Here is a 25778-nt window from a genome sequence, read left to right as displayed (position 1 = left end):
TACTAACATTCCCCCAACCCAAGCAGGTGGGACGACCTTGTCAAGTGGACGAGAGGACACTGCTGATAAGGAAAGAAGAGGTAAGCGCAGTGTTGACACAAACGTGAAGGGAGTAGACGTGTATCTCGACAACACTGCTGGAGTGTCTAACAGCATGTGGTACAAACATATATCAAAAGTAGGTAAGTAAACCACTGGGAGAGCTGTTATGTCTGCTCTTTGATCCCCTACACCATGAGTGCCTCTAGAACGTTCATAGAAACCGAAATACCAGCAGCAAGGGCACAGTGCCTGATGTATCTCGCGATGGTGCAAACGCGAGGAAGATTACAAGGGAAGACAGAAACATTGAGATGGATGTCCAAAGGAACATTCCCATATGAAGACAATTACATAAAGACATTAGACATGATGAACAATTATTGGCAGCTAGATGAAGCCATACAGTACATAATTGAAGAATCTGAGAAGGGAGAAACACAGACTATCACACTGAAGGAATTGCCATGTCCCTGGACAAGAGTGAAGGAGATAGGAGTAGAGCCTGGCTGCTGGGAAAGGCCACAGATATTAGCGTATGGATGAGTGTACACTAACGATGAATGGAAGGATGGAGAAGTAGCAAGCAAGGCACTGACACTAGCCCAGTTATCAGTGAACAAGGTGCACGAAGAGACTGACAAGTGCCTGAAGGAATCAGATGTCAGTGCCAAATTGCTGACATGCGTAGAAAATGAAGCTGGGCCGATGCCAATAATCCCCTTAAAGACACCAGCCCTGTGCTATCAGAACTCTGGCAATGTTGAAGTTGGTGAGAACATTGGAAGCAAAACAATTGAACAACTCACAGCAATGAGAGTAGGAACGGCAGTGCTGATGGATCACTACTGGCCTGTGGATTGAATGCATATGAGAAGCTGCCCCCTGAATGGGGAGAAGTTGCTCATTGGTACACATCAACATGCCTTCATTGGTTGTACCCAAGAAGGATTTAAAGATTGATGAATTCCCAAAAATGAACAACAATAAGAGAAGGAAGAGATCGGTTTGGGTGATACCCACGGAGAAGGTGGAGATGCGGGAAGGATTGAGCAGAGTGAAAAGAGGGGGGAATTCCTTCTCAGAAACATCAGAAACAGCACTGGACGAGATTCCAGTATATCACAGACTGTTTAGCAGGAAACAGATGGTCTTTGCACCAATAATACCGGGAATACAGACATGCACAAATGCCAAGTGGTTACAAATCACTCGTTAGGAGCTGATGGTAATGATTAACTCTACATTGAATGGTTTCAACGTCATAAAAGAAGAGCTGAGAGCAATAAGGTTGGTGGCGCTCCAGAATAGATATTTTCTGGATCCCCTCACCACTTTGGAAGGATGAGTTTGCGCAAAGATAGGAAGTTCCTGTTGCACATTTAACCAGCTAATGACGAAGATAACAGAACTCTCTCAGATGCAGTAGCACAGTTGGCACAGATGCACATGAAAATGGAAGATGAAGCACGAGAAACAGGGAAGGATAAGAGCTAGCTAGCATATATATGGTCATGGATGGCATCATGGCTGTCAGAAGGACTGAAGGTGATAGCAGGAGCACTCGAGCTGGGAGCAGCATCAGTGTGTGGGATCAAGATCTGCATGGCAATGTGCAAGAAAACAGCAGAAGAGGCTATCGGAATGCAGATACTGATCAATGTGAACATAGGAGGGATGAAGGACAGGATGGTTGCAGAGCGAGACAAGCTCAGATCGAACATTGCACAGTGTGAACTATTTCCAGGAGGATCCCTGAAGCTGGATCTGCATGACCCAAAGTTCTATGAAGGGAAGTGGGTTTGTAGTAACCCCCAAGGAGTGTGCTGTTATATGCAGTGGTCATTCGACGACCACACAAACTATTATGGACACCTTGGAAGAATAACGACGATATAGCAGCCCAGAGACAAAGGACTGTCATACAAGGATATGGTTGACAGGTCCACCAGAGGGCGGACTGAGGAGGGATGGGGAAGTTTAATCCCTCCTCGCCCTCCTATAAGATACTTGACATGAAGAAGTCCAGGAGACACTACACCCAAACTATTTCAGACCAATTCCCAGTGCTCCAATAATTGACAGGTATGTCGAAAGGTAAGCCCTCAGCCACTCCTTTAGGCCAGGTGTGGTAAATATCTACCACAGAGTGGATGATAGGCCCAGGCTGCAACCAAAGACACTTCAATTGACAGTATCTCTTAAAGCACCAAGAAGTCATGTTGCTGATATCATTATAGACACCACAACTTAGTAGCATTAGACATGAAGCACACGTGCCATCCGCACTTCAGGACATAAACACAATCTCAAATGCACAAAGAACACGAGCGTACAGTTCTGTAGATAGAGGACAGATACATATACATACTGTCATTGCTTTTATTATTTTTACCATTAACTTAACGCTGCATTGCAGAAACTGCAAGATTCAAGAGATCCTGAGTAAAGCTTGCAGATGCTTACATGCTAATAACCTTATGGAACTGCAGGAGCCCCTAAGAGACCTGACAGAACCAAGTTTGACCAACCTATGAAAATGTAGAATAGCATAAACACTGTAGAAACCGCATTATGGGTTTGGAAGTTACAGCATGCCATGGGCCTCTCAGCAAGAGCTGAGATGAGCTGAATTCAGGCTGAACAGAGAGCAGAACGTGTGAGACAGGACCCGCTGGCAAGGCCACAAGATACGGGTGACATTCCATTCCTTGAACAACAGTGGCACCACCTGCAATACATGCAAATAATTCCTCATAATTCAGAGCTGCACAGCTCCAAATAATGGTCTCCGAATACGTGACTGTGCCGACACAGACAATGGACAGTGACCAGTGCTGGGAAAGGAAGCCAATCTCACGCCATTAGACAGAAGACCACAACAAAGATTTTACAATGTGAGACAGGTGTTGCAAAGAGCAAAAGAGCACTCTCATAGACTAAGGAGGTACACACAAGTTACAATGCAGACACATTGTTATTCTTGTTACCTTGAGAAGGTACACCAAGAGCTGAAAACCTTTGCGGAACCCAGGCCTGGGGATGTCAGCTCTAGCCAATCACAGTTTAGGATCCTAGGGGTGTGTAGCAATGGGCAAGAACCAATGGCAAGACCTTCACACGGCAACCTTGTTATAGATAGTGATTTGGGGATGGACAAGTCCAGCCACCTGACATGCGAGGGCCAGTAGACTAACATGTATAGTGTCCACAATAGGTGGTCTATTACTCAGTATACAATCCAGTGGTCCGATAGGTTTTCTGGAAAAGGGCCCAGGTTGTAGCATCACTCTGACATTAGTTGGGTACAAATCTGGCCTGTGAGCTAGGAAATGTTGAATTGTCCATGGATTACTTCTGTCCCTGTAATGATCCCTGTTGGTTTTGGCTGTAATAAACCACAGTTTGGACTTGCCATTTGACTAAGTCCTCTGTTTGTCTTGTGGTAGGTGTTGGGCCTTCCGAGAGTCCACAAACTCCTAGTGGCCCTCTGGCATTCCTGGGAGTTTTTCCCAAAAGGTTGACCATGATTCTACATTCTAGCTTCTCTCAATACAGAGCTACCTGCAATACTGTGATGAAAATATCGTCATGAGAAACTTCCCTCTGAAGATTTTGAATTTCCGGGCATCACTGAAGAATCCACAACATCCCTGATAGAAGAGCCAGTAAGACATGACGGCATTGTACGTCCAAGCCCCTCTCTACAAAAAACTGTTCCAGGGATATTGCCCCTGCTGGCTATTTCCTACATTCCTCAACATATTTGTAGTGGCCCCCTCCATTTTGTTGAATTTTTTACATAGTTGTGTATATTATTATTATTTATTTACTTGTTTAGTTAAAAAAAAACTTTTAAAACATGTTTACACTTATACATATTCTAACAACCATTACAAGTATCACACTAGATCACAACAATTAAGTCACACATATTACATTTCTTGTTAACATTTGTTAAGATGTCATCTTTCATTTTATGTAACATAAAATGTACTAAGAGCGTTTGAGTAATAAGAACCATTCACAACCATTAAAATGTTGTACATTAAAAACATTAAAAACATTAGCCATTTAAAACCAGGTCAAGCCCTTCAAGGCTTTGTTATCAAGAGAATATATGGTTTATTCGTGTTGAGCATCTCTAGTTTTGCCGTCTAGTTCGCTGCGGGTAAGCACTTTTGAATTATTCCCCACAGTTGATACAAGGCAATATAAACTCCTTGGCTGTCTGTATTCAGGCAGTAATTCCAAAAGGTCTTGTCCTTAATAGAATCATATTCATGTACCAAATGGCCTAAAGTTGTCATGTATTCTACACCCAGGACAGCACATTCCGTAAAAATGTGTCTCGCAGTCTCAATTATTAGCATTCTTGCAAATACGGCAGTATCTTTCCTTTAAGGGAAGCCCTATTTGTGCACCAATTAATGCCAAAATTGGCAGTTGGTTGATGTGCAGTCTTAGTCGAAAGAACACGACTGCAAGGTTCGGGCACTGCCTTAGATACTGCTGTGGCTGTAGGTAATTAGGCATTGCTCCCACAACATCCGTATGGCTACGTAACACCTCCAAATGGGTATAATTAATGCCCCAAGCCCACACATTAAGCTTCCTTATAAATATATGTTTTAAAGTTTTGTCGGTTGATCCCCTAGAATAGTCAGGACACCATCTAATATTCTTGAATATATTGGCTGCCAACCCCTCAATACTGTAATTATTACAGCGAGGCATCTCTAATGAAGGGAGCAGTTGACATTTGGGTTTGGAGTGGATTTTCAAGTGTAAAAGCCCTTGCCTATACAGCAGCTCACCTTTTAGCGAGGTCCGCCCAAGTTCCAGTCTGATGTATTGTACAGGTGTGGCGGTGCTAAGCCTCAAGATCTGTTTCCTAAACTGCCCCTCTACAATGTCTAACCATGCAAGATCCCTCAATGCCAAGGCTTCTATTCCATATAGCACCATGGGGCAAAAGCATTGTTTATATAATGTGATAATTCCATCAAAGGTAAAACCTGCAGTTTCTCTCGCAAAGTTAGATATCAGCTGTGTCATCCTAAGGGCCTTTATTTTCTTAGCTTCAACTATGTTTTCTTAGCTTCGACCACTCTGCCATCCGCTCCCTCTGCCTTCTCTCACCACACGACTCCATCCCCTCCTCTCTCAACTCACTAGGATGGCTCTCATTTCATTCACAGCTCAAATTTTATTTCCTCTGTCTAGTCTTCAAATCCCTCTATGGCCTTGCCCCTCCCTACCTATCCTCCCTTCTCACTTTTTATACTCCTTCTCTTTCACTCTGTTCTGCGGATCTTTTTCTTCTCTCTCCTCCTCCTCCACCCTGTGCCCCTTCCCGCTTCCGCTCCTTCCAACTTCTCGCTCCTTTCCATTGGAACCGCCTACCCCTCCCTATCTGCTCTATTACCTCCTACCCCTCATTCTGCACTTCTCTTAAATTGTATCTATTCCACTCACCCCCTAGCATCTTTTTTGTTTCCTATCTCACTACTGACTCTACTTACTCCTCCTACCCCCTCTCTCATTTAGTCCTTTTCCATCAGTACCTTTCCTCATCTATAATGTAAATTGTTCCTTGTACTGTTTTCTGGTTTAGATTCATTTGTCATGTATTGCTTGTTGTATTTTGCGTGTTCCTCTTGTGAAACGCCTTGTATTAAAGTGCTATATAAATAAACATAAATACAAAAATACAATACGTACAATACGAACGTGTACCTTATGCTGCTGCTCATATCGAGGCCCAGATGAAACAAAAATAATAATAATAGTTGCTTATAGGCTGTCATGTTCTCCTCGGTTAGCTTATGGGCTCATACATTACAACACTTTAGTCACGGTTGCCTTTTCAGGCTTATGATTTGATGACATAGTAAAAACCTATGACACACGATTACTGTGTTCCTGCTTGCACTAGGGGATACCAATATTTTATTACCGAAAGGTATTACTCCCCGCACTATGGTACTTCCCATACTGAACTTAGTACTATCCCCAACCAAGGATTGCCTTTCTTGGTTGAGCATTTGACAGACACGGCTCTGCTTTGACTTCACAGATGCTCTTCCTTTCACCTTGGCTTAAGTCCCCAACAGGAAAGTCATTCATCTCTTTGTTATGGGTCTTATTTCTTGCAAGGGTGTGGGCACAACGCACCAGCAGTCTCATGATCAGTTTCTTTTCTTTCAAAATCTTCTTGCCTATGCCAAGAACTAGATAATAGCACCCACTAAGATTTTGAAAACATGCCACCAATACTCAGCTACATTGCCCATTATTCCATTATTGTGACAATATCTCTCACTCTACTTCTTAATTTCCACACTATGTTTCTCCCCTTGCATTCTTTTATTCTTGAGTAGACCCATTCAAGTGTCTCAAGAAAAGCTAAGATTGGTAAGGTCGGGCTTGTTATCCCTGTGTCACCTGATTTGACAGGGCTTCTAAGTTCCACCTACTCCTCATATTTCCTTCTTGCTTTTCATCTGGCCATAGGGTACTTATTGTCAAGATTCCCATTGTTTGGTAATTACATATTTGGGAGGGATTGCATTTACCAGGACCTCAAAGGCAATGACATCCATCTTGGAGTATGGCTGCCCTGTCATGCCAGTCCCACTGTGGTGCTTCCTGTACCTTTCAGATGAATAGATCTATTCTTACCCCGGCTTGCAGAGTTCATGCAGGTCTATGTCCTTTCTAATCTGCAGCTTCCAGTGAGCATGAGATTAGAAGTGCAAGTGGGTTTATAGGCCACTTGCCTACTTTGTGGTATTCTGTATTTTGTATTTGTATTTTATTGTGTTTTATATAGCGCTTTAACCCAAAGGGCTGTACAATTTAAAACCAGAGAACCGTAAAACGGTAAAAAAAAAAAAAAAAATGATATGTAAACATGAACACGTCAATGCATCAATGCTGGTAGCAGACAATCAAGGACTATGTAGAAGATGAGTTTTCAAGAAAAGATGGAACAGAGAGTAGACAGTGATACAGTGAATGGACAGTGGGAAGGCATTCCAATGTAGGGGAGCAAGAAGCTGAAAGGACCGGAAGCAGGACTGGGCAAATGGTGGACATGGAACATTCCATCTGAAGAGACAGGAGGAGCGAGAAGAGCAAGATTGACTGTAGAAAGATTTAAGTGAAGCAAGATAGTCACGTGCAAGCTGGTAAAGTGATTTGAAGACTAGGCAAAGAAAGTGAAATTTTTGTTCAGAGTGAAAAGGTAGCCAACCAAGTGAGGCAAGTGGGGAAGAAATAGAATCAAGGTAAGAAAGAAGACAGAGTAGGCGAACAGAGGAATTATAGATTGATTTCATGGGAGCAAGATGAGAATATGGAAGACCCAAAGAGTGCTAGAGCAATAGAAGAGTCGTGAGAAGATTAAGGAGGAAATAAGAAGTATGGTAGCTTGAAAGGTGAGAAAAGGACGAACTTTGAAGATATTTTAAAGATGGAAACGACAGGAGCAAGAGGTAAGAATGATATGGTGGACAAAAGAAAAATTAGAATCAAGGTAAAGGCAAAGATTACAAGCTTTGGAAGGGATAAAAAGACTAGCGGGTGGAAAAGATTTGAAAGGAGGTGGAGGGTTAGGAGGAAGAGTGTTAGCAGGGAAGAATAACTCCCCAGCCTTCCCTGCATTTAGAGTGAGGAAGTGGGAAGCCATCCAGGATTTGATCACAGAAAGACAGGCTGTGAGAGTGTGATGAATTTCAGGAGTGAAGGATGAAAAGGATAGAAAAAGTTGTGTATCGTCAGTGTAGAAGTGATGAGAAAGCCCAAAAGAGGAAATTATGGCTGAGAGTTCAGAAGTATAGAGAGAGGAGAGAAAATGACCCAGGACTGATCCTTGGGGAACTCTGTGCTCAAGAGGGAAGGGTAAGGAGGTCTGACCAGCCCAGGAGATGGAGAAGGTTCTATTAGAGAGACATGAGGAGAACCAGGAGAGAACAGAACCCCTAAAACTGAAAGAAGAAAGAGATTCCAAGAGCAAGGAATGATCCACTGTGTCAAAGGCAGCAGGTGAGTCAAGCAGAATAAGAAAAGAAGAGTGTTTAGAATAGCAAGCTTAGAGAAGGGAGTTAAGTGCACAGATCAGAGCAGTCCCAGGAGAGTTACAAGGATGGAAAGCAGATTGAAAGCGAGGAGGAAGAGATAGATCAGTGACAAAAGATGAAATCTGAAAATAAATAAGATGCTCTAAAAGTTTAGAGGTAGGGTAAGAGGGAGAGGGGATGAAAATGAGAAACAATAAGAGGATGAGCCGTTGTTTTTTTCAGGATCGGAATAATAGTTTCATGTTTGAAGGCTGTAGGAAAAACGGAAGTGCTGAGGCAGATTTATTTATTTATGTATTTATTTTGACATTTATAGAGCGCACAAAATCCAGAGGCATCTAGGCGCTGGATCATGAGAAAATGGTTACATGAGAGAACTTAGCAGTAACAGTTTCACATTGACATATGAATTTCAAACTTACAGAATGCAAGTATGCAGATATACGAAGCAAGCATGCCATGTATGGTAAAACTAGTTACCTCAAGGGCGATTGCTGAAGAAAGAAACAAGATATGGAATACGAAGAGAATAAACCTTAGGAATGGGAGCAAATGGAATAGGATCGGTAGGAGTAGCAGTGGGGTGAGCTTTGGCTAACAGAAGTAGCAGATCAGAGTTAGAAACTGGAGAGAAACTAGAGATGAAAGCAAATAGAGTAGGATGGGGTAGGAGTACAGTGGTTGGGGAAAGAGAATTTAGAATGTCTTGATGCTAGAAATTAACTTTAGAGGGGAAGAAGTGAGTGAATTCAGATGCAGACCGCATCGAGTTAATAGAGTGACCAGGAGAGGGGGGAAAAAGGAGCCATGTTAGAGTTTGAAAAAGGCAGCTAGGGTGGGCAGCTTGAGTGTGAAGGAGATCCGAGATATAGTCATGTTTAGCAGAGGTCAGACAGTTATCATAGAGGGCATGATAGGAGAAATAGGCAGAGTGAAAAGATGAAGATCTTGTTTTGAGCCAACGCCTTTTCAGCCTACAGAGAAGACATTGCATAGCACAAAGATGAGAGGAAAGTCAGGGTTCAGAGGGTTTTATGAGTGGGCTGGAAAGCAGACAAAGGATAGAGTTGGTCGAGACCAAGAGAGAAGGATGAAGAGGAAGTCGATGCTGCCTTATCCGCAGTAAGAGAAGAAACATTTGTTGAAGATGAAGGATAGTAGTGCAGGTGTCATAGAAAAGAGAAGAGTTGAAACTGCATAGATCGCTTAAAAATATTTTAGGCGGTAAAGTAGTAGAGGAGATCTGGGGAATAGAGGACAGGAGTGAAACAGAAAGTAAGTAGTGATCAGACAAGTAAACAGGTAAAGCTAGTACAGAAGAAGCAGTGCAAGTAGAGAGAAAGATTAAGTCTAGCGAAGAACTAGAAATATGAGTAGGAGGAGTGGGGAGAGGTGAAAGCAGATGAGAATCAAGAATAGAAAGAAAAGGAGAAGCTGAGTGAGTGGAGGAAATATGAAGATTAAAGACTCCTAGTAATAAAAGTGGAGTTGGTCTGGGTAGGATATGGGAAAGGAGAAGATCAATATTGTTACAGAAAGAGCCAAATTGGCAAGGGGGGCGATAGATGATAAGGAAAGAGATAGCATGAGGAGTGGTAAAGATTTTATAAGTAAATTCAAAGGAGCAATAGACTGGTATAGTAACAGGAGGCGGAACAGTGGAAAAAGAAGAGCGATAGAGAATGTCAGTGCCCCTTATGCGATTGCTAGCTCAGGGGACATGAGCAAAAGGGGATAAAGAAGAAGTGAGAGAGGTGGCAAACGTTGTATTATGAGCTTGAATCCAGGTTTTATCAATACATAGAAAGTGAAAGCATAGTCTTAAAAAGAAGTCCAGTACTGCAGTTGTTTATTACATAGGGACCTGGCCTTCCAAAGGCCCAGGTCTATGGCAGCTGATGTATTGGCAGTCAATGGATAGATAGATTCTCCTAGCAACATCAGGCCAATGCACCTTCTGCTAAATTCTCTGCTCTATAGATTGTCAGGAAGCAATGTATTGGTGCTCCTGCAGCCCCTGAACTGTGTGTTTCTTTTCCTGATGATCGCATGTGGTCTGCCATGTTTCGAATTCGGAACCTCTGCACTGGCCATTTGGGAGGGGAGAGAAGCTCTTGTAGGTCGTACATATACCACCTACAAGGGCCACATTCATTACAAAGTTGGTGGCTTTTAGTTGCCTCCAGAGCCTCCTGATAAACCCCTTTCTGTGTCTGACAAAAGACTTCACTTCACTATGCAGATATATCGATTCACTTAAGTCTGCACCAATATGGACACTTAGGAACACAAAGTAAAGGTTTCAGCCTACATACTCACTTTGTAACCCAGGCAGTGTAGTTCAGTCAGGGGGTACTAATCACTGATTCAATTATAACTTCCTAATTATGGTTATGTGTCTTCCTGGAAGATCATTGACTATATTCTGTATGCTCATTATGGACAGACACTGCCAGTGGAGGGTGACGTGCCCAACAGATAGGCCTGCATGTCACCTCAATCTTGTTATATCCCCACAGGCTCTCATTAAGAAAAGTAATCTGCCATAGTGATTTATAGCTAACCTGGCAGTATGATCCTATGAAACTGAAAAACTGACACCGCTGTTGCATCATTGTTTGAGGAATGTGTTAAAGCTTCCACGTGCCTTTCTTAGTACAGGAAAAGATTATCCAAGCACCTTGAAACACTCGTGTATAGGCGTGTTATAAATACCATATCATATCATATCATATAGCTATTTTGTATCTAAAATTGTGTATGTTGTGGACGGCCAACCTATGGATTTGCTGCCACAATCTATACATTTGGAATGTAGACTGATCTTCAAAGACTGGATAGTTAGTAGAATAATATATGCACCTTCATTGACATATGTGAAACACAACACATGAACCAGGGTCGGTTAGAGCACCTAAAGAATATACAATGGGCCTCATTACGATTTTGGCAGTAGCCATGCTGCTATTGGCGGCATGGCTGCCGCCAAAATCGGGTCCGGGTTCCCAGAATGGGGTATTACTGGGCCATTCTGAGTTCGGAGGACCCGGTAATTCCTCCCGCCAGGAACCCGGGCCCGGACCTTCCCCATTCCCATTTCAGCCCCCATAGGGCTGAATGGGAATGGGGGAGGGAGCAAACAACGGGCCGATTACGAGCAGCCCATTGTTTGCTCCCTCTTCCCCTCGCGGGACCCGGAAAGCATGCCTGGTTTGACCAGGCGTTACTTACCGGGTCCCGCGAGGGGAGCTTGTAATGAGGCGGAACGGGTTTAACGGGTCCACCTCCTTTAGCGGGTCCCGTTAACCCGTTCCGCCTCACTTGTAACGAGGCCCAATATGTTATACAGCCCTTTGTAGATTTAAATACCATGGCCTTCATTACACGGTTGCTGGTAGGCCGTTGGTGCTGCCAGCAGCCTACCAGCAACCGTGGCTTACTGTTTCCACCACCTGCTATTGATATTGTGGGCTGCAGAGGAATGATAAGTTCCCATTCCTGTGGAGTCGAATAGGACTCCGCAGGAATGGGAATAGTAAAGCACCGCTGGTAACGGTGCCGGTGCTTCAGTGAGTTTTCTGCCGGTAGGGGCCAGAACTACGGGCAGGTCAGACCTGCCAGTAGTTCACAGCCCCTACTGGCAGACTCGGAGTGACCCGGTCCAGGAAAGGTGCTGGTTACCGTTGTTAGTGGCACTTTTTCCGAACCATGTAACTCATAGTGAAGGCCCATGTATCTTATATTGTGGTGTAATTACTGCCTCCCTCAGGATCCTAAATACTGGCAGGATTGTTATTCACGGGCATCCTTCCAAACAGAAAAGCCTCGATTTTAATGTACTTTATTTTTCATTTTCAAGGAAGATTTATAACAACACATACACACTGAATGTTGTGTGCTTGCTGATGCATAAGGATTCCCGAAAACAATGTTACCTAATGTAAAAGTGGGCAAAAGCCCTCTTCGGCCATAAGTGTGCGTGTTTCCTGTTCAAGAGTCAGGTTCGTCTCCACGTCCGCCGTCACTTCCCCCTGCCTAGTGCGTTCCACCTCCCACCACATCTACATTTTACAATGAAGGAAGGTGGCAGGTGTCATTAGCAATGATACAACCACAACAATCCCGGAGCTGCTGGTGACAGCACCCTTCCAAATGCCATCCTTATGAATCTCACTGTTTGGCTTCTCAGCAGTGTCAAGCCAGAGTGGGACTGCAAAAGGGTTTTCTGAGTCAGAGGAGGACCCTGGAAGGGGTTCTAGCTTCCCAGCCCCAATCGGGTGACTGAACAAGTTTGGCACAAAAGGCTCATTGGTGGTGCAGGAAATCACTTAACATGGACAATTCAGCAGGTATGTTTCTGTCACTTTTCCAATGCATGACTACCCACTATTTAAATGAGGTGTTCCCTCACACTTGAGTCGCTGTGGTCGGAGGTCAATACTAAAACTGGGCTCACCTAATTAAATAGAAATACACTTGCTTTCTGTGTTTCAACCAACATTAAATACATGCGCACATGCAACTTAATTCATTAAGGTGGGGATGTGCTATCGATAACAAAAAATGTGTAATCCATCATAGCACGCCACGCGGTATCTACACGTGAAATGGGTGCGAGAAACTGCATGTTATCTTTACACCTGTGGTTATCAGCTGTATTGTATTACAGCAACTAAGTTAACCAAATACTGCTCCAATACACGAAGGTGCTGACTCAACATTAGCCCTCCTGCCTGCGAAGGGTCACTCCTTCTCCATTGTGATTCAATCAATGTTTAGCTAAGCACAAATACACTCCCCGTCTATGGCAGAGACATGCCAATACTGCAAGAAGATTCTGGAATACTGTCAGTCCTGTTCGGTAAAATCCTCATCCTTCCATGGCAGTGAGAGACGTGCACGCATATTTTTGTCCTGAAGGTATACGACATTTCATTTTGTTTAAGCATTATAAAAACATAGTTGGGAAATTAGAGTTATACATGTGCACGTTTTTACCCCGGGCATTCCATGATAAGATACACACATCGCAATGATTTAATTAAACTAACATTCTAAAATTGAACATCAAAGTGTGTTCTTTGCCGATTGCTGCGATTTTGCAGCTCTTGCTTTGTCATACGGCACAAATACCATTTATTTTCATTTTTTTTTATTCAGCTTATCGTTTATAGTAAATACACGGTCTGGTGTCTTACAAATCTACTTCATTACTTGCATGCATGTCTATTAGAGGTAGAAAGAGGTCCCGCCTCAACCCCTGGCATTCTCCTTGGTACCCCGGGCTCTGCATCTGCGAAGCTGGCATCCTGCCCTCACATTTCGATGTCAAAGATTGATTTTTCTATTGCTCAGTGACAGAGCTCTGTTGGCCTGAAATAAATCACTTAGATGTCGTCACTCTGTGTTGAGGACCATTCACCTTTTCAAAATGATGAGTGTTTTTTTTTTCTCCAGGGAATCCATCACCACCACAAGTAATTCCTACATGAGTGCATGCTTTCTCCATTTCCATAAAGAAAGATAACACTTCCCACACTAGCACTTGCCAGAATTATTACTGTGTACGGAGATGTATTTCGATGTATACGTTTCTTTGTGCGTGTGTATGTGTTTGTATGACATCGCGCTGTATCTCCAATGTCCTTAATTGTAGCATTGTATGTTTTATGGCTGCCACTTTAATATCTGTGCAAAGCACTTATCTGCATACATATGTGTGCATTTGGATATTGACTGTTTAATGAAATGTGGCAAGGGAAGGAGATAGCTCAGTGAATTAAGTGTTTGCCACTTGTAACTGTTTTTTTCTCACATCCCATCAGCAAACATCACACTTGTTTAACCCAGCAGGTTTTGATAATTATGTTTTTTGTAATTCTTAAAAAAAATATGTTGATGCGTTTGTATACAACCTGGGGTGAAAAAATTAAAATAACGAACAGCATACAGTCATCTTATAAATTAAATATTATGCACAGTAACATTTTCTCCACACTTCTTAAAAACACCTTATTACAAAAAAAAATCTGAATTAACCAACTATATAAGTTTTAAAATGAACGTTCCAATGTATATATTAATACAAATTACCCTTTAGTAAACATAACCATTTGGACGTATGAAAGGACAAATGCAGAAAGCCTAGTATGTTGGTGTAAAAGTAAATATGGGGGGTCGACTGGGCACAATTGCCAGTTTCTTCATTGACACACATGTCTGTAACTGGCGCAATCATTTTACCTTGTAGGGCCTGATGTTCCCTACCTTCGCAAACCAAGATCACTTAGAAGTGATTCTGTTTAGCTTGCACTATTAAAGAACAAACACGCTGAATCACGTATGATACATATCCAGTTATAGAATAACATTAATTGGGGAAATGGGGGGTGGGGGAGGGGGTTGTGACTGCAACTGGAATATAATCAGAGCACTTGGGCGCATGAGGCTCTAGCTGGCATGCCATGATGATGATCCATGACATGAGTGGCTTAACATGTCAGAATGTGGCAGTACCTGGGCATGTGAGGCTGCACTAAGCATTTTATAGCATTATTTAGCACCTAATGACTATACCTTGAATGTGAATCTTTAACAGATATAAAATGGTAGTCACTGGCCATATGAGGCTGCTCTGAAATATGAAAGAAGGACACCAGGTCTTTGATTTGTTTCTCCTTGGTGTGGCCCTGGCATATCATGACTGCAACAATTATATAATTGAGGCAGAACTCTAGTTATTATATGTTTGAAAAGTAAAACCACATTTTGTCTTACAGTGTTGGTTGTATATATAAACATCATTCTGATTATATAATCTAATATTGTAACTATAAGAGAGATACATGTTCATTAAAACATTCTTTAGTAGTCATATAATCAACTCGCATGCTGGTGTCTGAAGTATGATGTATTAGTATGGACCTTCAGTGCCTCATAGAGTTGAAACAGACTATACTCACGCCAAAACAACCACCAACAATGTCATTGCGACTTTGCAGAACTGCTGATGGCATCATGCCATGTTGGTTCTCAGCACACTCTCACGTGGTGAGTGTTGGCCTGAATACAGTCGTTGTAACTCTATGAAACACAGGAGATCCAAGCTAATGCACAATGACAGATTCACCCTGGTGAAGGCTCTGGCCGAAATGCATTGGATACTGTGATCTGTCTGCTTTGATATGATATGATATGGCATTTGTAACGTGCCTATACACAAGTGTTTCAAGGCGTGATGAGGCAGGGAGTGGGGAACAAGGGGAGACAGACAGCGATCCTACTAGGCCAGGTGTCATTCAGATCACGCAAGTGTCTGGGAAGAGGGGAAGGGAAAAGTGCAAGGGTGAAAGGGAGAGGGGAAAGTGCAGTACAGGGTTGGTAAATACAAGATAAATAATAAGGGCGAGCTGGTGGCAAGTGCAAGGTAAGTGCAGGCAAGTGCTGGGAAGGGGTGCTGTAGGGATACAGAGACAGTCCCACAGTGCATGGGTTGCCAGGGAGGCAGTACAGGGGAGAGTGGCTGGGCCAAGGACCGAGATTGGTGAGTGCACCAGCTGCAGATTCAGTGCAGTTTCAGTAATTTAGCAGGGGAGAGGGAGAAAGAAAGCAGAAGCAAAGAGGAAGGTTTTGAGGTGCTTCCGGAACCAGAGATGGTTCTCCTCAAGTTTCAGGGAGGCAGGAAGGCTGTTCCAGAGGGAGGCCCCTGCTGCGGAGAGAGATCTACCCCCAACTCGTTGCTTGGAGAAGCGGCTGATCCTGAGGAATGGAGGCGGATGAGCGAAAAGCTCGAGAAGGAAGATATTTAGGAAGAGAGAGTTGAAGGTATTTTGGCCCCAGAAGGCCTTTTGGACAATGCAGAGGATTTTGAACTTAATCCTCGCAGCCACTGGGAGCCAATGTAGCGATTTCAGTCCTGGAGAGATACAGTCCCTGGGCTTGAGGCCAAGGACAGGTCTCGCAGTCCTGTTCTGGATGACTTGCAGACAGCGGAGAGTAGAGGCAGGCAGATTTAGATAGAGGCTGTTACAGTAGTCCAGCTTTGAGAGAACCAGGGCTCTGGAGACAGTGAGCTTCTGGGGGAAGGAGAGGAAAGGAAAGATACCTCTGAGGAGGTGCAGCTGGTAGTGTGACTCCTTAGAGACGTCAGATATGTGAGGAGCAAAGGAGAGTGTGGAGTCGAAGATGACCCTGAGTTTTTTACCTTACAGGTAGGAGCAGGAAGAGGGCCAAGAGAGGCCAGCCAGAGAGCTGCAGGGAAGGAGGGAGTGGGTGTGCCGATGGGTAGAATCTTACTGGCATTAAGGCAGAGGTCATTGGTGGCACACCATTCCTGGATAGCAGAAAGACAGTCAGAGATGAGGGAAGGAGAAGAGGAGGCTTAGGGTAGCCTGAAAATGAGCTGGGTATCATCCGCATAGCACTGAAAGGTGGGGCAGAGAGCGGCGATGCAGTGAGCAAGGAGTGCCAGATACTGGTTGAACAGCCAGGGAGAGAGGTTAGATCACTGGGAGACACCACAGGTAGAGAAAAAGATGTAGAGAGGAAGGACCCCAGTTGGACCTGGGAGGGTCGATTGGAGAGGAAAGAGGTCAGCCATGCCAGGGCCTGACCAGTGATACCCAGGTTATCACGGAGACGGTTTAGCAGGATGGCATAGTTGACTGTATCAAAGGAAGAAGAGAGATCGAGCAAAATGAGAACACACGGAGTGTTAGAGTCAAGGTTCGAGAGAAGGTCCTCACGGATGTTCAGGAGAGCAGTTTCCGTGCTTCTGGCAGCTCTGAAACCAGACTGATGGTCATAAAGACTACCAACAGATTCAGCATGGAGATTAAGCTGGGAGATGGCCAGTTTATCCAGGAGCTTGCCCAGGAAGGAAGTGATGGAGATTGGGCGATAGTTAGTCGGACAGGAGGGGTTGGAAGAGGGTTTCTTAAGAAGAGGGTGCGCAAGGGAGTGCTTAAGGGGGCATGGGAAGACTCCAGAGGTGAAGGAGTGGTTGCAGAAGTCAGCCAGGGCAGGGGCCAGGGAGTCAATGTGGTCCTTGATAGTTTTGGAGGAACAGGGTGGACCTGTTTTGACGAGACTTTCATAGATCGGACTTGTCTGGAAACCTCATCAGCAGAAAAAAGGGGAAAGGCAGAGAAGGAGGGAGGAGGGGTGGCTGCAGAAGGGCCAGAGGAAGAGCAGGGAATAGAGGGGGGGAGGTGATAGGAGGAGAGTGAGGACAGGATGTCCTGAGTTTTTGAAATGAAGTGAGAGGCCAGTGCCGTGCAGAGGGCCTGGGAGGGGACAGGAGAGGTAGAGACTGCAGCAGGGCTGGCCAGCTCTTGCAGATTTTAAAGAGTTCGGCCGAATTGTTAGATGCCGCAGAGTTGCAGGCTTGGATAAGGGCTCTCTTCTTGGTGAGAACGGAGAGCCGGTATTGCCTTTGGAGGAGGCGGCAGGCCAGTTTGTCAGAGGATGAGCATGAAGCATGCCATTTCCTCTCTTCCACCCTGCACTTGTTTTTAGGGTGACGAGATCCGAGTCATACCAGGAGTTACATTTGGCTTTGGGCTTCAGGCGGATTCTCATGACAGGGGCAAGGATATCAAGAGTATCAGATATAGCAGAGAGAAGAGTGGAGAGGGCTGTGTCAGGGTGGGAGTCAGCCGAAGGGGGGGGGGGTGAGAAGGTTGTGGCGAAAGCCTCAACTGACACGCGCTTCATGCGTCGGATGACCGAGAAGGAGGGTGGCAGTGATGAAGGTAGCTTTGCCTGAGGGGTAGGGAGAGTGAGGTGGGAGGATAGGAGAAAGTGATCACTCCAGGAGAGAGGAGTGGAGAGAGGGGTAGAGAGGGGAAGGTCAGAAGAGATCAGAACATTAAGAGTGTGCCCTGCAGAATGAGTCGGCCCAGACGGGAGAATAGAGAGTGAGTCGCAGAGGTCATGAAAGAGTCCAGAAGGGGGACAGGAGGCATCCAGGTGGATGTTGAAGTCTCCAAGAAAGAGGAGTTGAGTGGTTGAGGACAGGAGTGAGGAGGAGAGGTCTGCCCACTCGGAGAGGAAGGAGGAAATTTGACCGGGTGGCCGATAGATAGTAGCCACGGTAAGGGAATGGCTAGGAGAGAGAGAGAGTCGGCAGACAAGGCATTCAAAAGAGGAGTAGGTCTGTGTAGGAGTGACAGTGGCAGGAATCCACTCAGGGAAGATAAGGGCAACACCCCCCAGCATGGTTAGGCCTGGGCGCGGAGAGGATCTTGTAACCGTCAGGTAGGAGTGTGTGAAAGCTGGTGACAGAGCTGGCCGTGAACCATGTCTCTGTGAGACCAAGGACATCAAGGTCCAGTTCCTCAAGAAGGCGACAGATATCAGAGGAATGTTTGACGGCAGAGCGAGAGTTAAGAGTGGCAATGTGGAGAAGGTTGCCATCCTTGAAGGACTTCCGGGGAGGGGTACAGATCAGAGGTACACCCAGCGGAAGTGAAGAAGGAGCACAAGAAGGGGCAGGGTGGGAGGGTGAAGGCAAGGTAGCCGCGGACAGAGGAGAGGGGACAGCAGGAGAGGAAAGGAAGCTGATGAGGCGCGGGAAGTGTCTATCAAAGAGGTGAAGGTTGGCCTGAGGGCCTTGGACCAAGATGGTTCCATTAGAGTAGACATTAATGATGGCCTTAGAGGAGTGGAAGGAGGCCAAGAGGACATCCCAACGGGTGCCACCATTAATGGGAGAAGAGGAGAAAGGAGGGAGCACAGAGACCATATGAAGGGTCCATAGGTCAGGTGAAGGCACGAAAAAGAGGATGTCAGTGAGAGTTTCCTTGGAGGAGGCACTAGTGTTGGTGTCAGCTATAGGGGGGCCTGGGTTGGAGACCAGGATGTCCTTTTTAAACTTTTTCCTACCAGATTTAGTGAGGAGAGCAGGATAGTCAATGGAGAAGCAGTTAGAGAAGATAGGCGAGCTAGAGAGCACCATGGAATAGGAGGGAGGGGGGGGCAGACGAGAGCAAGTGGACAAGATAGTGAGCGGCAAGCCCTAGTTTACCACATTGCAGAACACAGTAAACACAATAAATGCGTATTAGGTAACCAGTGGAGAGGCCACCTAAGTTTGAGAATCCTGAGAGGGGAGAAAAAGCCCTAGTTTCCCACAATTGCAGAACAAGATTGAAGTGTAGGCACCATGCGTAATGTAGTGACACGGGTGAAGGTGGGTGGGCCGGGGGAGCAGGTGGAGCTAACAAGATGGAACGGCGGAATGGCGCCAGGCGTCCCCTGCGGACACCTGCTGACACAACGGGAGCTGCAGTTGTAGGAGCCGCCCTTTGCCTAAGGGGCCCTTAGCTGAGGGGATTGCCGGGCAGGGGGGGCTGCCCAGGGGGGTAAGACTTAAGGCAGGAGGAGGAGAGCAAGGGGAGTGGGTGTGGGCGGGCAGGGAAGGGAGAGAAGAGGACCAGGAAGTGGCTGCAGGGGGAGGGGGCAGGGGGCAGTACAACGCGCTCGGAGCGTGAGAAAAGTACAATACAGTTTGTTGTTAATTTAAATAATAAAACCTCACAGGAGGCCCCACGGGTCCTGATAGGGCTGAGCCTAACGTCTGGCCACACAGGACTACCGGCGACCACTCGATCCCGCTCTGCTCAACAACATAAGCAAGCTTTTTGGACATGATATGACCACTAAAGAATGTTTTCAATGTACACGTGTCTCTCTTATACTTACAAATACTAAATTATATGACCAACATGGTGTTTCTATAAGCAACAGTCTGACCACACAGCAATCGAGCACATAGCTCTGGTATTTTTGTGATTGACTCTCCAAATTGTGATCTTTGGGTTTCTGTTGTGTTCCTTGTAATATAATGCAACTCTTTCCTATTTACATTTATTTTTAAATTGAGTAGTGCCCACTCTCCTTACTTTCTATTAATTCCCTTGCTGTTTTGCTGTCATAGGGTCGCAGATCAAGTGATGTCACATCATATGATGTCATCAGCTACATGAGGTCATTTACTGCTCCCTCAAGCTGCTGCTCTACTCGAGGTGACAAGTGTTTTTCTGTTCTCTGCCCTTAAATCTGGAACAGCCTAGTCCATTTAGTTTGATCCCTGAAGACTTCTTAGAAAATTCCTTTTTCTGAATCAGGATTTCTTCATTATATGTATTTACCTAAATGCATTCATAAGATAATTCCCAATTATTTCACCAGCGCCCAGATGCAATTGATTCTGCCTAGTACAATTCATATTGTTATGCGCATTACAAATCTATCAAACATACACATACATATAAACCTAGGTTATTTGGTGAATTGAAAGACCTTAGTACTTGTCATCAAATTCTGTAATATCAGCCTTCACATAATGTCCCCTTTATCAAGAAAATATGCTGTGCATACCGGCAGGCCTCCTGCCACACACTGATTTGTTTCCAATCATCGATTTGTCAAAAAGAAAACTATTTGCACCTCTCCACTGTCTCCACAGTATAGTACTGTTTAATTTAGAAATTATGTTTGTTTTTTTTTTTTTTTTAAATTACACCTTGCCACCTCCGTAATGGCGATCAATTGGCCAGGCACATTGTTGACAAATATGGTTAGTGTTTTATTTGTGGATTGTTACAGTGTGGGGTCAAAATAACAAATAGGAAAGGCACAGAGTGCAACTCAAATGTTATAATGATTCTGAGGGCTGTGGATAGCTGAAATGGTACGGAAAGTAAACGTTCAAAGTGGCTTACCTTCAGCTTTGGGATGTTCACTTCTTGTGTCAGAAGAACACAATGTTTTAAGCATGCCAACCCTTGTCAAACTAAAAATAATCAAATAGTGTATTGTTCCCAGCACCTGGTAATTGATCTATATTGAATTCTGGGATGGTTCACGACTGTACTGGTTTCACAGGGATGCCCCCCCCACCCCCGTTCTGTTTATCCTTTGGGACTAATGCTGTGTTCTGTTTTTCTTTGGATTTCCTACCGCCTGTTCCAGTTCATCAACTACAGTAGATATATCAGTATCCTCAGGAAAGGTGGCCCTATGTCGTGGTCATGGCAACTCCCAGAGACCGGGATGTAGACAAAGTGAGTGGGTCAGGTGAGAGAGCAGCTAGTTGGCCTTCCATTCTATTTGTGATGCCATCCTTTACTCCCAGTTGCATGGCCTCTACATCCTTCAGGTACCCTAAGGGTCATCCCTCCGCCACTCTTTCTTGCATCCTGCTCGTTCTATTTGTTCTTTCCCTCTCACTCTCCCTATTCTACTTTTATGAGGTTCATTCCCCTATAAGAAGCTCTATAAACATCATATATCTCCTGTACAAAGCGTCTTCCTTGTGCTTCCAAATATGGACTGTACACTTCCAATCTCACTTCACTTGCTCACCTTCTTCCCTACGATGAATGCACGTGTTCGCCCATGTGGGTACTGGTGTCACGTTCTCACTGTCTTACCATCGTTGAACCACCCACTCCTCTATATCACTCTCACCCATAGAGATGAGGTGCTTTGTCCATGTGGTGGAGCTCCTACATCTAGGTGTCTGTGGCAGCTGTGGCAGCCATGCAGGTGGTGTACTTTTTGGTGATCCCACAAAAATCCCACATCCAAACTGGAAACACTTCCCCTCTCAATTTAAGTGGCCTTCTACCTTTTGTGTAGCATCTGCTAATTCACTTGATAGGGTTGCCGACTGTCTCAGTTTGCAGTTCCACATAAAAAATGTTTTCCAGTATCAGCCCCAGCACTGGTGAAATCAAGCATGTAGCAAGTTAAAACGCAGGGTATGTTATTAGACATAGACTTGACAATTCGAAGAATCCATATGAAGGTACACGTGGAGTGTGCAGATTTCGTCCACGAATTCAATCACATGTAAGTCGTTGTAACTGATTTGCTGAAGTTTAAGTATACAGTGTAAAAGTTCTAGGTATAAGATTTAGAGTCCTCTTGGATCAAAGTCGTTCCTTATTGGATTTTTTAGGACAGACATTTTCCTGATTCTTGGGGGATGATAAGGTTCCCCCAGATGTGTTGTATGATGGGAATGCAGGGTACACAAAATGAGGCCTTTGTCTACCTTTGTGATTAATGTTTTGTCAAGGTTTCCAGTGGAGGACGTGACCAATGATGGAAAGCTAGGGCATGGCTCAAGGGCAAAGACATTGTCGATCCAGATGGGTGGCTGTTTGCCTTTGTTTGTATTTTTCATCCACTGCTTATCTTTTCTCTGCCAACATTAGAAATCTCATATCAGGCTGCTCTAAACTGGCTTTAACACTATTAGGTGCTTCATCCTCGGGTTCTTGCAAATTCCAAGAGATTTTCAAAGACTTGTTGGTTGAGCCTCACTAATCCTCAATGAGTTCTATTGAATTCACTTACAAGTCTGTCAGGAAGTTCCCCAAGGGTTCATCTGCCAATGCCTCACTTTCTTCATCTTCAATGATAGATGCTCGGTTTTAAGACCTCCCCAATTTTTTCCTGCCTCCAAATCCTATTCCTTTTGGGTTTTGCAGTAGGTTGGGGTGAGGAAACATGTGTAGACAGGTTTCTCAAAAACATCCAGGAGACATTTGTTTAACCTTACGTTGGGCTATCTGTTTCTTCAGCATCATTGCCAGTTGCACTCTTCCCTTTCTTTTTTTCTGTTTTTTACCAAACATTGGAAACAGTGTTTTAGACGAACCTGAGTTCTGGACACTACCAACTACATTCTCATTTTCCAACTCAATCTCTGATACCAATATGCCGCAGAGACTGACATCCTCTTCCCCCTGGCTAAATGTATTGACCAGGGGTGCTTTGAATCCAGGGTAATCCAAGGGCTGGTGCTTAGGGGATCTTTCTGCTTTCTGATGCTCCTTCTGTTTCCCATTGATAGGCTATGTCGATGTCCGGCACCTTACGTTTCGCTTGGGTCATGGGCTCTGCAATCGAGCTAGATTCAGCCTGATTTAGGGGGAGGCTGGTCTCTACAGGGACTCTGTGAGTCGAAAAGTTAATGGGATCCCACCATGATTCGCCCCCTCCATTCGGGGGACTGTGGCAGCCGTGACATAGCCCTCTATGTGCAGGAACCTTGAATACAACATTGCCATTAATGCTGCTTGGTCTACACTGTGTCGTTTATTGAGCGTTTCATAAAGGGGGCCAAGGCAATGGTCAATGTGAACATGATACTTAAAGGGTCCATCTTATGGGGGGGCTCAATTGGACACTCCACCTCAAACCCCCTCCCTCTTCTTGTGTTTCGTCAGGGAGGGGACGTGGAATCTATAAATGTTGAGGAGGCAGTAAAATTTGAAGAAAGAGATTCTGTGGCCTCCCCCCTCTAAAGTCAGCTTGCCATTGTCAGTATTTCCATACCCAGGCTCGCCAGAGTTTTTTTCAAACCTGCCATGGTCCCGGTCCATGGCAATACTACTAATTTTAGGTGGGGGTGTCAGGCAGCCCATTTCCACCATTCAGATCATTTGTTCTATTCTTGCAATGTCACTTTTTAGGGATCTTTCCATCTCTTTCCCCTTCTGGTTGACTGTTGGTGGACCCCACAGGCTGGGGGTGAGGACAGAGCTACTAGTGTACTTGCCTTTTTTCATAGCCAGAAACACCTTGGCCAATTCCAGGCCTTCCTAGTTGGGCTATGGATTGTTTGAAGTTCTCCCAGGGCCTCTTGAAAATGCCCTTGTGTGGTATGTTCTAAGTAAGCAGGCGATTGCATGGTTGATCCGTGGTTTGCAGCTACACTGGGCACTGGAAATCTTAGTGGAGGGCCGAAGTTCACTTCCTCCATTCCCTCAAGAATTTCTACAAGAATGTCTCCCGGCCATTTGCCCATTGATTTAGGTCTGAGTTTTTTGCCTTTTCCCACCCCATTCCTCCCAGCAGGGGTGTAGTCTTAAGCTTAGGTATGCAGGTAGGATTTCGAACTGAGCTCTTCAGGCCGATTCCAATTGAAAAAAAAACATATTTTGATTTCCTTATCAGGTTTTGGTTCCCATCCCCTTTAAGCATCACTGGGCCCATGGGAATCACAGGACTTTGAATTTCTGGGGTCTTCAGGAGCTTGAGAGCCTCCTGGCTCCAAAGTGCCAGGACCTTCATCCTCCGCTGGTCCTTGAAAACAAACTCAGCATTAGGCTCCAGTATCAACTCAGGATCAGGAAGCATATTAAACTCATGTGTAAGTACAGGCTCTTCTCCTTCGCCATGCTCAACTTGATTGGCCGGAGTATAAGTGTGAGTTCTGGCTGGGGCTTGGACTTGTATTAGAGCTGCTGGAGGGGGCGCAGGTTGCTTGGGGGTCCCCAAAGCCCACTTACCCTCCAGTTGTTTATCCCCTTCATTTATCCTGATGTTCCCATTTTTAATTAGGATGAACCCAGTTCTCCTATTCCTCAGTGGGTCTGAGGTCAAAGAGTCATTCCGGGCTTCCGTAGAGTGAATGGAAGCCTGGCCGATAGGATGGAAATCAAGTTAGGATCATGTGGATTTGTTGTTAGTCCCCTAGTCCGGGGCTCCAAATAAGCTATTAGACCGGGTGGGCTAGAACCAGATGAGGAACCAGTAGGACAAATATACATAGCAGGTGAGTTAAGTGTGACAGGTATAGCAGACAAGACAGGAGGTGTGGCAGAAAACAAGAAGGGCTCAACAGTAACAATTCAAAAGTATGTGTGTGCTTACCTCCTGAAAATCTCTTTTTGTGCCAGTCCTGATGATCCACAAGCACCAAAGGATACATGCACACGCACCAAAGGATACATGCAACCTTGCCCCAGTCCGCACTCCTCGCAGCTGCCGATTGCTCCTACGATTTCAGCCCTCCTCCATCACAAGGTCCTCAGGCCTTCTCCTGTTGATCTCCTGTGGCTGACTGACACACTCTGCACCGGCAACAGGCAAAAGTAATCGTGAAGCTGTAGCTGTACCAACACTCCAGTACCTCCAGCAAATGCACAATACCAATGTGCAATAACACAATGAAATGTTAGGCAGTATACCCCACACATCTTTCAGGCTCTCGTTAGCAGTGTTTCCCAGGCACTCTCATTCACTGGGCTCTTACAGCTCCCTTGACACACACTGCAACACCTTCTTTATCAGCACAGCACAGCTCCGGCTTCGGCTTCTTTGTCAGGTGTGAGCAGTTACATTCTCAAAGTAGCCCTTTCCTGGATTTGATCTCTATTACTTGATGTGGCACATCTTTAATGTACTATTCCTTATGCCCGCGCCACCAACACGTTGCCCCCTCCATGATCCCAATGTTTCTGATGCTAAACATCATGCTCTTGGGTTGTTTGTTCCTATCATCTAACCACAATGCACCCTGGGTCTGTGTCATTCTGCACCCTGCACATCTCTTTATCCTTCCTAGTTACTCAAAATGTGTCGGCCTTCCACCATGCATCGGGGAAAAGAGAGAGCAATCCGATAGGGATAGCCGCGTCCCCTGCACACTATCTAACAGGCCAAATGGCCTAATGGAGATATTAATCCGAAGATTATTTTGCTTGTTTATGAATTTCTTTATATTTCAAATGCAGAAGATTTAGGAAAAACAAACTCAATAGACAATTAGTGATCATCAACAACACATTTTGCTGTTTATTTGTATTTTCAAGTGCCCAACGCGTTTCGAGTCGTAAAAACTCTTCATCAGGGGCG

Source organism: Ambystoma mexicanum, chromosome 7q (assembly GCF_040938575.1).
Source record: "Ambystoma mexicanum isolate Mex_15411 chromosome 7q, UKY_AmexF1_1, whole genome shotgun sequence".
Lineage (NCBI taxonomy): Eukaryota > Metazoa > Chordata > Amphibia > Caudata > Ambystomatidae > Ambystoma > Ambystoma mexicanum.
The sequence above is the reverse complement of the archived record's forward strand: the minus strand, read 5'-3'. Positions refer to the sequence as shown.